An 11054-nucleotide genomic window follows, 5' to 3' on the forward strand; every position below is an offset into this window, starting at 1 on the left:
AGATGAGCATCACAGTGCCCCACATTTAATATATGCAAACTTAATTTTTAAAACCATAAACAGGAAGTCTATTCCTCAATCTATGCAGTAAATATTTTCTGCAGTGACACTGCACTGTACCTGAGCACTTGCCTGTGTTTCTGCTGCCCTCTAGTGGGCCAAAGGCTCTTTGGGAATAATACTGAAAATTTTTTTATTGAGTTTTTTTTCTTTTCTTTTTTTGAGTTTATTGGTACAATCTAGGTATACAATACAGTTACATTCATTACTGAGGTCCTGTAACTTTACATGACAGGTCTTGGTTCTCATTTTTTCCCCTTGTTCCTACCAATAAATCCTGGATTTAAGTCACAAATTCTACTTAAAAGCGTAGTAGTGCAGCAAAATTCTAGATGTCACTTGGTGCTTTCTCTATGAATTAACAAAAAAGAAGCACTTGAGAGCCGCCATTGCTCCAGCGACCCAGAGGTAGCCTGGGCCCAGATCCACCTTGGGAAGGAGAGCCACATCTTCTCATGCCCCAGCCGCCATCACTCCAGCACCAGGAAGGTAGCCATGCAGGCGCCCCTGAACCCCCATAAATCCCCCCACCCCGCACGAGCACTCTCAGACCTCCTGACTGTGCCAGTCTTTGGACCCACTCTGCAGAGGCAAAGGTGGTCATCAAGGGTATTATTCTGAGTTCCCAACTTTGAACATCTTTAAAGAAAGGGCATGGGAAACCAGTAGTAGAATGGTGTGGAGTTCAACCATTTAGAAGCTTGGGGAAATCACTCTGGGCCTTGCAGCCCGAGTTCAGTAATCATAGGATTAACCCATCAGCTAACTGAGACCAGGGGTCTTGCATCCTCACTCTGTCTGAGCCATTAAATGGTAAATATACTATATTGAAATTTTGTTCACTGCAGACATATTCTGGACTGCTTCTTGATTTCAATTTAATTCAAATGATTTAAGGGTGATAGACTAGTGACTAGCACAGGTTGTCAGTTTCCAAGTTGTGTTTGATCTTAATGTGTTGCTGATTGTATCAGTTGGGGTAAAGCATTGCAGTTGATTTGATGAGCTGTTTTCTCTGATGTTTTGAAGATGAGAATGTCTGTGGGTCATTAGAGACACAGAAGCTAGGGTAGAACTATATCAGGAAGATTTGGGTGATAACCCAGAGATTAAACCGAGGACAGTCAGACAACAAGAATAAAAATGAGAAAACACTTAAGCAAGACCCAAAGACAGAATTCTAGTTCACCATTGGCAAACAGTAGGGCAAATGAGGACAAAAAGGCTGATAGTGAACCACCAGGACACCCTGAACTCAAAGCACAGGAAGTAACAAAACAGATCAATCAGGCTCTAGAAAAATTCAAAACAGAAATAATTTCCCCGATAACCATAGAGATAGTGAGCAAAATGGAAGTCATGATTTGAGACTCTAGAGCAGAAACTGACAAAAAAATAGATGAGCTCAGGACCATGATAGAGGCCACGAAGGCCCAGCATAAGAAAGAAATGGAAAAAATAAATGCCCAACATAGGAAAGAAATGGAATCCATAAAACAGATGCAAACAGCTATCCAAGAGATTAAACATTCCATTGAAAGTGTACACAACAGAATAAAAGAATGTGAAGACAGACTCTCAGATATAGAAGATAAGATTGCAGTCAGTGATCATGAAAAGAGAGGTCTCTTAAAAACAGTAAGAGAACATGAGAAATTGATCCAACAACTCCTAGATGATGCAAAGAAGAATAACATAAGACTGATAGGAATCCATGATGTAGCAGGAGAAAATACAAATGACTTTAAAAAGCTGTTTGCAGAATTAATGACAGAAAAATTCCCAAACAGAGGGGAAGAATTTGACATTCAGATGACTGAGGCATATAGGACTCCAACTATCTACAATAAAAAAAAAGTCTACACCTAGACATATAATAATCAAGATCCCAGAAACCCAACAGAAGAACAAAGTACTACAAGCAGTAAGAGAAAAGAAACAAATCACATGCAAAGGAAAGCCCATCAGAATCACAGCAGACTTTTCAACACAAACCCTTGGGGCAAGGAGAGCCTGGAATGAGATATTTCAAGTACTAAAAGAGAACAACCTCCAACCTAGACTGATGTACCCTGCAAAACTCTCTTTCAAAATGGATGGGGAAATAAGCCACTTCCATGACAAAGAACACCTGAGAAACTACATGAACACCACCAGCACTACAAGCAATTCTAAATAAGATTCCAGAAAAATACAATGAAGGCAACAACACCATGAGGCCCAACAGAGCAAATCAAACAGGCAAGGCAAGAAATTAAAAGGAGAAGGAGAAAAAGTAAAAAGAGTCAACAAAAGGCCAATGACATGTCAATAATAAGTCAGTACATATCCGTTATAACCAGCAATGTCAATGGCCTCAACTCACCAATCAAGAGAAATAGACTGGCAAAATGGAATAAGAAGCAAAATCCAACAATATGTTGTATACAAGAAACACACTTAGTGCAAAAAGAAGCCCATAGACTAAAAGTGAAAGGATTGAAAACAATTCTCCATGTGACAGGAGCCCAGAAAAAAACAGGGGCAGCAGTTCTATTTGCAGACAAAGCAAATTTCAAACCGAAACTGATTCTAGTATTATTGATAAAGGATGGTATTGTATCATACCTCTGTGAATGTAAAATATCTAGTACCTGCTTTATGATACATAGTAGTGACCGTGCTTTATCAGAGCTATATTTAATGATATTACTCTAGAATGTTCTCTTTTCAGAGGATGACTAAGATGCTAATAAAAAATAAATGGTGCCAGGTACCACAACAGGAAAAAAAAATTTAAAGGGCTGGAAAAGTAGCTCTGTGAGAAGGCCAAAAAAATGTTTTAGAGAATTTTGTTGTTTTTTTTTGTTGTTTCTCTAATGCTTCAAACCCCTCTGTACACTTTAGAACTTATGTTTCTTTTTTTCTTACCACTGTCTGCTGTAGTAGAAATACTCCTCCTGGCCCAGTTCTCTTTTCAAAACCCCTCCAGGCTTTCTCTCCGAGGCCTCTTTTCCAGCTCTTTTTTTTTTTTTTTTTTTGAAATCTGATCAAACCACTCAAAGCTATTTCCAGGGGAGGCGAGGCCAGGTCTTTTTTGGAAGGTAACAGGGTGTAGTAATAGTACCAGAGGACTCTGAGGGGGAATGGAAAAGGCAGAGGACACTCAGCAGTTAACAAAGTCTGTCCCCTTGCATCAGTGGGAACACACCTCCTCTTGGGATCAAGAAAAAGTCTTTTCATTCTGATTGGGGTCAGAATGTGGCCTGTAAACAATTTCACCTGGGCCTTACACTCAAAGGCTGCAGACTCATCTTTGGACTGCTACTCCCTCATGATTTCCCAGTTGGAACTCAGAAGGACAGCAAGTTTCAGGGGCTGAGAGCTGCATGCAGAGATGGACAAATACTTCACAGAAGCAACTCCAGAGCCTCACTCTCCCCTGCTGACTTGGCATATTGGGAGCAAATTAGACCATTCTGCCTGGGAAGCCCAAAGACCCAAGAGGGGTAGAGAGATGGGCAAGTAGGATCAATGACCAAGACCGGCAGCTGGGCTGGACTCAGTTCTTGGGCCTTGCCTTCTTCTCCACCCACCTCCTAGCTTTGGAAAGCAGATGTGTTTGCCAAATGTGCCCCCCACCCCCAATGTCTGTACCCCATCAACACCGCCAGGGTCACCTAGGGTCTCAGTCTGTCTTTCATCTTAACTGGCCAGATGTCCCAAATCTCCAAGATCAAGTATCCCTATATAAAATGGGGACAAAACATAAAATTTTCTCTACAAGGTGTGTGTGTGTGTGTGTGTGCATGTGTTTGTGTGTGTGTGTGTGTGTTACTGGGATTGAACCAAGGGCCTTCACACTGAGCTACAACCCAGACCATTTCAGTATTTTTTGTTTTGAGAAAAATAGGGTCTCACTAAGTCAGCAAATGGCCGAGGATGGACTCAATCTTGCCTCTACTGTCTCAGCCTCCCAAAGAACTGGGATTACAGGTGAACACCACCATGTCTAGCTCTTCATGGGATTCTGGTTAGGATTAAATGAAAAGTCTTTGAAAGGGTCCTCACATGTGTAAATACTGAATAGTTTCTCTAGTGTGAAAAACTAAAAGTGTAAATAAGGATCAAAATATATAATTGATATGGTGAAATAGGAAGAAAATATCTAAAAGTGTAGGGGAAGTGGGAGGAATAGATAAAAGGAAAGAAGAAAAAAGAAAAATATGAGAAATAGAAAAACATGGAAACAGTCTTCGTAAATTGGGGAGGATGGAGAGGGAGAAGGGAGGCCAGGAGTATGGGGAAAAATGAGAACCAAGACCTGTCATGTAAAGGTACAAGATCCCAATGATGAGTGTAACTGTTCTGTATACCTAAAAAGTACCAATAAACAATGGAAAAATAAATAAATTAAATTAAAAAACAAAGAAAAAAAAGAAGCACTTGATATATTTGAGCCAGAGACTCCAGACTAACCTGAGTAGTTGGTTTACGTGACATATATGCTAATGGCTATTTCCTAAGCAGTACCAAGCCAAGTTTTTAACCATTCGTGTTTCAAAAATATTTAAATTTATTCTCCTTTTGGTAAGTTTGACATTTACAGGTAAAATAACAGTGTTTTATTTCAAGTTGGTCTATTAAACACAACTAACATTTATTGTTCAACTACATAATTCTTCTAAATGATTATAAAATAGTTCAATGATATCTAATCTAAATAAGAGATTAGTTTACAGTACAAAATAATTAGCAGTTACTAAGGTAGGTAGGTGCTTTGTGAGGAATATGAAGTGACATAAAATAGCAGCTATCCCTGAAGATTTTGAGGAATCTCAGCCAGAGCCATCAGCAAAAGGTGGAACCTCAACTTTTCCTGCAGAAGGCACTTGGGTGCCATTTCTATTGAAAGAGTCCCTGAAGGTACAAGACAGTAGGTTTCATGTGTAGAAACACAATCAGGGTCATATCAGGGAGGAGTGAGTGAAACGGTTCCAGAACCACTCCAAGGAGGATCAACCTTCTCTTCCAGAACATCCAGACTGAACATCATACTAAATGGTCAAAAACTGAAGACCTTAACACTAAAATGAAGAGGAAGATAACGATGTCCACTATCATGACTCCTGTTCAATATAGTTCTGGTAACATTAGCCACAGCAATTAGACAAGAGAAAAAAATAAAAGGAGTAAAGATAGGAAAGGGAAAAGGCAAACTGTCATTATTTGCTAAAGATATGACAGTAATCATAAACTGGTTAAAGAAGATGTGCTTTTTTAAAAAATAAAATGGAGTACTATTCAGCCATAAAGGCAGAGAAACTAGAGATATTTATAGCTAAATGGATGCACATTGAGGTGACACTCTTAAGTGAAAAAAATAGGACTCACATGTGTACTCAAATAATTTATCTGGTGTGAGAAACTAAAAGTGCAAATAAAGATCAAAATATATAATAGATAATATAAAATCAGAAGAAAAAGTCTAAAGGAGTATGGGAACTGTGAGGGACAGGGGCTAGGAAAGAAGGGGCAAGAAAAAATATGAGAAATGGAAACAAAGTCCTTGTAAATAGTGAAGGGTGGAAGGGTAAAGGGAGGGCTGGGGAATGGGGAAAAAATAAGAACCATGATATATCATGTAAAGGTGCAAGATCCCAATGATGAATGTAACTGTACTGTATACTTAAAATGTACCAATAAACATAATAAAATAAATTTATATATAATATATATTATATAATTATATGTAATATATAATATATATGTATATTCAGGCTGACTGGAGTCACAAGGATGACAACTAAGTTTCCCCTGAATGGAAGAAGAGCACTGTTATGACCTGCCCTATTAGTACTGTGGATTGGGCAGTGGGAGAAGATCTTCATGGTCCAACTGAAACAACCCAGAGAAGAGCCTAAACTAGATGTCCAGCCTCCTTGTCCAGGGGTGATTTTGCTGCAATGGTGATTGCCAAGCCTTTTCTCTAAAAGCGTGCTCTCAGGAAGTCAGGTATCAGAGGAGCCCAGGTAGCACAATAGCCTGCACATCCGCACCTGATATTTGAAGAAGGGTGAGTCTCCCGAGGACACGCCTCACCTCCTGATTTCTCAGAGTGTAGATGGAGTGGTCAGGGCAGGGCAGAGAGGGTGATTACAGCACTTGAGATACTTTGTTTCTCTCTGGGCTATAGCTTGAGGCAGTGCCATGTAGGCATAGAACACAGATGTACACACACCTCCTAATGAGGGGGTGAGAGAAGGACTTCAGCTGAATGCATGAACAGGATGCTGGAGATTATTCAGCCATAGGACAGCAAGGCAAGCAGGAAGGTGAGGCATCCACAAGAAGGTATGGGTCAGGAGCACCATGATGCCGCTTGTGCATGTGGGTCTGCAAGAGAGTAGAAGAGGGGGAATCTCACAGAAAAAGCGGGTGATGCCCTTGGCACCACAGAACAACAGCATGTCACCAGACCAGTGTAGTCAGAAGCACTTAGGGCACAGATCCCCTTTCCCCAACAACCAGAGGCCCACATAGGTGTGGGTTCATCTTGGAGCTTTAGTGCAGAGGAAAACATAACCACACAATGTTCATCAGCCATGACCATGAGCACCAGTAGCTCAGAAAGTGCAGACCAGACAAGGAAGAAGAGCTGGGCCATGCATCCCTGAAAGAAGATGGTGTTTTACAGCACATTGGGCAGCACAGAGTAGATGTCGACAATGTCCATGCTGGCCAGGAAAATGTATATGGAGCTGTGGAGACCAGCACTGCAACTGATTAAAGCAATGATAATAACATTGTTCTTGAGTGCGAGAGTTAGAGTCACAAGGATGACAACTATGTCACAGGGTGATAAAATGAAAGATTCAAGCAGGAGTAGTCACAGCCCAGGGTGCGTTTGGAACCCCTGCAGCATGAACCTAGTCATAAATGTCTGATTGGGGATCACTATAAAGATGGACCAGTCCCAGGGCCCCCTCCTATTTTTAAGTCTCTGACAGAAGATCATAGGTCACTTCAGACCCCAGTTTCTACATACTGTATGAACATTATAAAATGTACACTGCTGTCAGAATGGAAATAGACTCCAAATTTGTATACAGTGTTCCAGGGCCAGGGATTTAGCTCAGTGTTTCCACCACCCATCTCACAAGTGCAAGGACCCAAGTTCGATCCCTGGTACAAAAAAACAAAAAACAAAAACCCTAAAATGTCCCTGCTCCTGAATTGTGTATATGTGTGTATTTTTTGTAATATCCCTTATCTTGCCAACACGACATTTTGGCTAGCATCTGTGTCATAGCTGAAACCTAGGGAGCCCTGATTATCAACTCTAGAACTCTGGGTGTTAGAGTAATTCTGCCTGTACAGAGACCTGCTGAAAGCCTTTCCTGCTGGTGTTATTGGGTTGGGCTTACTGCCATGATTCCTGCACTGTGTTTTGATACAAACCTTAAGCTTAGTTCCATCTAACTCCCTGCCCTGGTTTGAAAATATTTCTAACAAGCCATCTTCCCACCAATAGACATACCTTCCTGAGTCTCTTGGCACCTTTACTACACTCTGTCCCATAGTGGATCCTCAGATAGCTCTGAATCTTAGTCCTCTCAGATTGAGAACAATTCTGCTGCCTGGAAATCCAGAGCCCATTCAGATGAACTTGTTGAAGTCAGTCGCATTGTGCAACTTGCTATGGCTCTATAAAGTGGCTTTAGTCCTTCTCAATTATGTCTGAGAAAAGGGCTGACCACTTCAGAGACTGCCAGAAGAACACGTTTGTGACCTGTGACAGGCTTGAAGATCTTCTTCTGGTCTTTAATCCCTGAAATAATCTCGTGAATTGGTTCCAGCTACTTTTGGCTGTGGTCTTTCACAGTATAGCCTTTCCAAAAAGCTAATCAATGCTTCAATGGGACCCCTTCCAGAGAAAGTCACATTTATATACACCCCTGATCACAGGCTTTCAGCTATGAAATCTGAAGCTAATCTTTATTCTACCACATCCATGTAAATTATCATTCTGTTTATTCTAGTCCAGCCAGAAAATAGAAAGTAGTATTCATGTCCTCTGCAACTCCTGGTAGTAGTACTGCCAAGGGTAGTCTTCTCTGGACTGGGCAGCAGCTGTATGACACAAATACAACCATATTTAGATATGATTCTGGAAACAATTCCATCAGCCCAGAAATCTAAGAAGACTAGCTTGCTAGAATTAGCCGATAAAAATGGAAAGATTTGTTGTATCCTTCAAATTCAAAACCACCAATGTAATGCTACATAACTAAGAGAATGGTGCAAATATGACATCAATAAAGGAAACTAAATAACTCCAGTAGCCATCACCTCAAAATGGAGCTTTATGAACTGTGAAAAGGAATTCAAAATCAGTGTCTTAAAATAAGTCCAGTGAGATTAAAAAAAAATACAAGTAGTCAAGTTCTTTGGTTGGAAGACTCCAAAATTCATGTGGGAATCTAAGACTCAGTGTGATCATATTAAAAGATGGAGGTCTTTAAGCAGTGACTAGGTCATGAGTGTTTTCCTCTCATTTGTGGAATTAGTGACCTTATAATAAGTTCAAGCTTACAAAACTTTATAGACTTTTCCTTCCATCTCTTCTGTCATGCAATAATACACAGTATTTGTCCCTCCCACTGCTTGAGGAGCCATTACTAATGAGCATCATCTAAAAAGCATACAGAAAGCTTGCCCTCATCATACATGAAATGTGCTGATTCTTTATTTTGAATTTCACTACCTCTAGGACTTTAAAGAATAAATTTTTGCTGCTCATAAATTGCCTAATCTTATTTATTTTGTTAGAGTATACTGGAGATCCCTGCAGTGAGTTTCAATCTCCTACTCAGTGATACAGTGTAAGGTTAAACTCAAAGCCAGACTTAAAGAGAGAGAGAGAATTAGGGAGCCAGAATGACCAACGCTTATGCAAGAAAGGCTGAACAAGCAAAAGCCCTGAACACTGAGAGCTGTCAGTATTTACTGGTGACATCATAGTTAGATTGAGGAAAAGAGACTATGGGGAGAGAGTCCATGGAGTTAATATGAATACATTGGTGATGAAGACAAGGCTGGCAAAGGGAGAGTCAAACTGTTCTTGAATTACGAACAGAACAGACAAAATGTAGGTTGTGCCTAATAATTAACTTTGTCTTTTTTTCCATTAAGTTTATTGGTATATTTTAGTTATATAATACAGTTACATTCATCATTAGGATCTTGTACCACCACATAATGAGATTCCACCTCACCCCACAAAGAATGGCTGCTATCAAGAAATCAACCAATAATGAATGTTGGCAGGGTTGTGGGGAGAAAGGAACCCTTCTCCATTGTTGGTGGGAGTTCAAACTGATGCAACCACTGTGGAAATCAACATGGAGATACCTCAAAGAGCTTGGACTAGAGGTTCCATTTGAACCAGCCATCCCTCTGCTGAATATCTTTCCAAAAGAATTAAAGGAATCATACCAGAGTGATATATGCACACCTATGTTTATACCAGCACAGTTTGTAAAAGCTAAAACTTGGAAACAGCCCATTTGCCCATCAGTTGGAAATTGGGTAAAGATGTGGTTTTTCTATAAAATGGTATATTACTCAGCCATAAAGAATGAGAAATTAGATTTTTTTTCATAGGAAAATAGATACATATTGAAGATATACTCCTAAGTGAAATAAATAAGTCACACATGTGTAAATACTGAATAGTTTCTCTGGTGTGAATAAACTAGAATAGTATATAAGAACCTAATGGTATAATGGACAATGTGAAATAGGAAGAAAGGGGCAAAAGGTGTAGGGAAAGTGGGAAGGGTAGTGGAAAGCTAATAAGGGAAAAGAAAAACTATGATAAAATGAAAAAATTGAAATGAAGTGTTTGTAAAGGGAGGGGTGAGGAGGGGAGGAGGGGTGAAGGGAGGGACAAGGGGAAAAAATGAGAACCAAGACCAGTCATGTGAAGGTACAAGATCCCAATGATGAATGTAACTGTACTGTATACCTAAAATGTACCAAAAAACTCCATGAGGAAAAAAAAAACATTTTAAGGGAACAATTTACAAACCCCAGGGATGGAAAAACCTAAGGGTGCATAATCCTGAGCATTTACAATCATCAAAATTGTGACTGAAGATTGTTCATGCCATTCTTCTAAAATGAGATCTCAAAGCAGGATATTTCAAAATAAAAAGTTTTTTTATGTTAATCATAGCATTATTTCTAATCATGTAAAATTGAAAATGACCAATTAATTAATACTTAATAAATGACTAGTTATAACCTGTCTACCTATTGAAACTGTGATGATTAATCTTTTTTTAAAATTAATTTGATGGTATACTTATGGTATATAATATAATGACATTCATTGTTGGAAATTTGCACCTTTACATAATCAATCTTGGTTCTTATTTTTTCCCCATTCCCTGACCTCCCTTTCATAGCTCCCCCCATCTACAAATATTTTGTTTCCATTATTTTTTATTTTCTCATATTATGTTCCCTTCTTTCCTTTCTCCTGCCTCTCCCATTTCACCTTACCCTTTGTTCTTTTCCTATTTTACATTATTATTTATACTTTCAGTTTCTCACACTAGAGAACCTATTCCATATTTACACATCTCTGTCGTTTATTTCACTTAAGAGTATTGCCTCAATGTACTTCCATTTAGCTATAAAAGTCTCTAATTTACCATTTTTAATGGCTCAGTAGTACTCCATTTTATTTTAAAAAACATTTTCTTTGTCCATTCTCCAGGTGATGGGCATTTGGGCTGCTTCCAATTTTTTTTTAATTTTATTGAGTTTATTGGTACATTTTAGGGATACAGTACAGTTACATAAGGGATACAGCAGTTACATTCATTGTTGGGATCATGTACCTTTGCATGGCAAGTCTTGATTCTCATTTTTTCCCCTTACCTCTGACCTCCCTTCACCCCCTCCTCCCCTCCCCATCTACAAACACTTTATTTTCATCTTTTTTC

At 39.3% G+C, this 11054-nt stretch overlaps 1 pseudogene; it reads right to left on the minus strand.

Moving 5' to 3' along the window:
- Positions 1-6339: 6339 nt before the first annotated feature.
- LOC104872342 overlaps positions 6340-11054 on the minus strand; it is a 17985-nt pseudogene continuing 13270 nt past the window's right edge.

This window comes from Fukomys damarensis, unplaced genomic scaffold, assembly GCF_012274545.1.
Source record: "Fukomys damarensis isolate Sample0158 unplaced genomic scaffold, DMR_v1.0_HiC HiC_scaffold_8, whole genome shotgun sequence".
In the NCBI taxonomy this organism is placed as follows: Eukaryota; Metazoa; Chordata; class Mammalia; order Rodentia; family Bathyergidae; genus Fukomys; species Fukomys damarensis.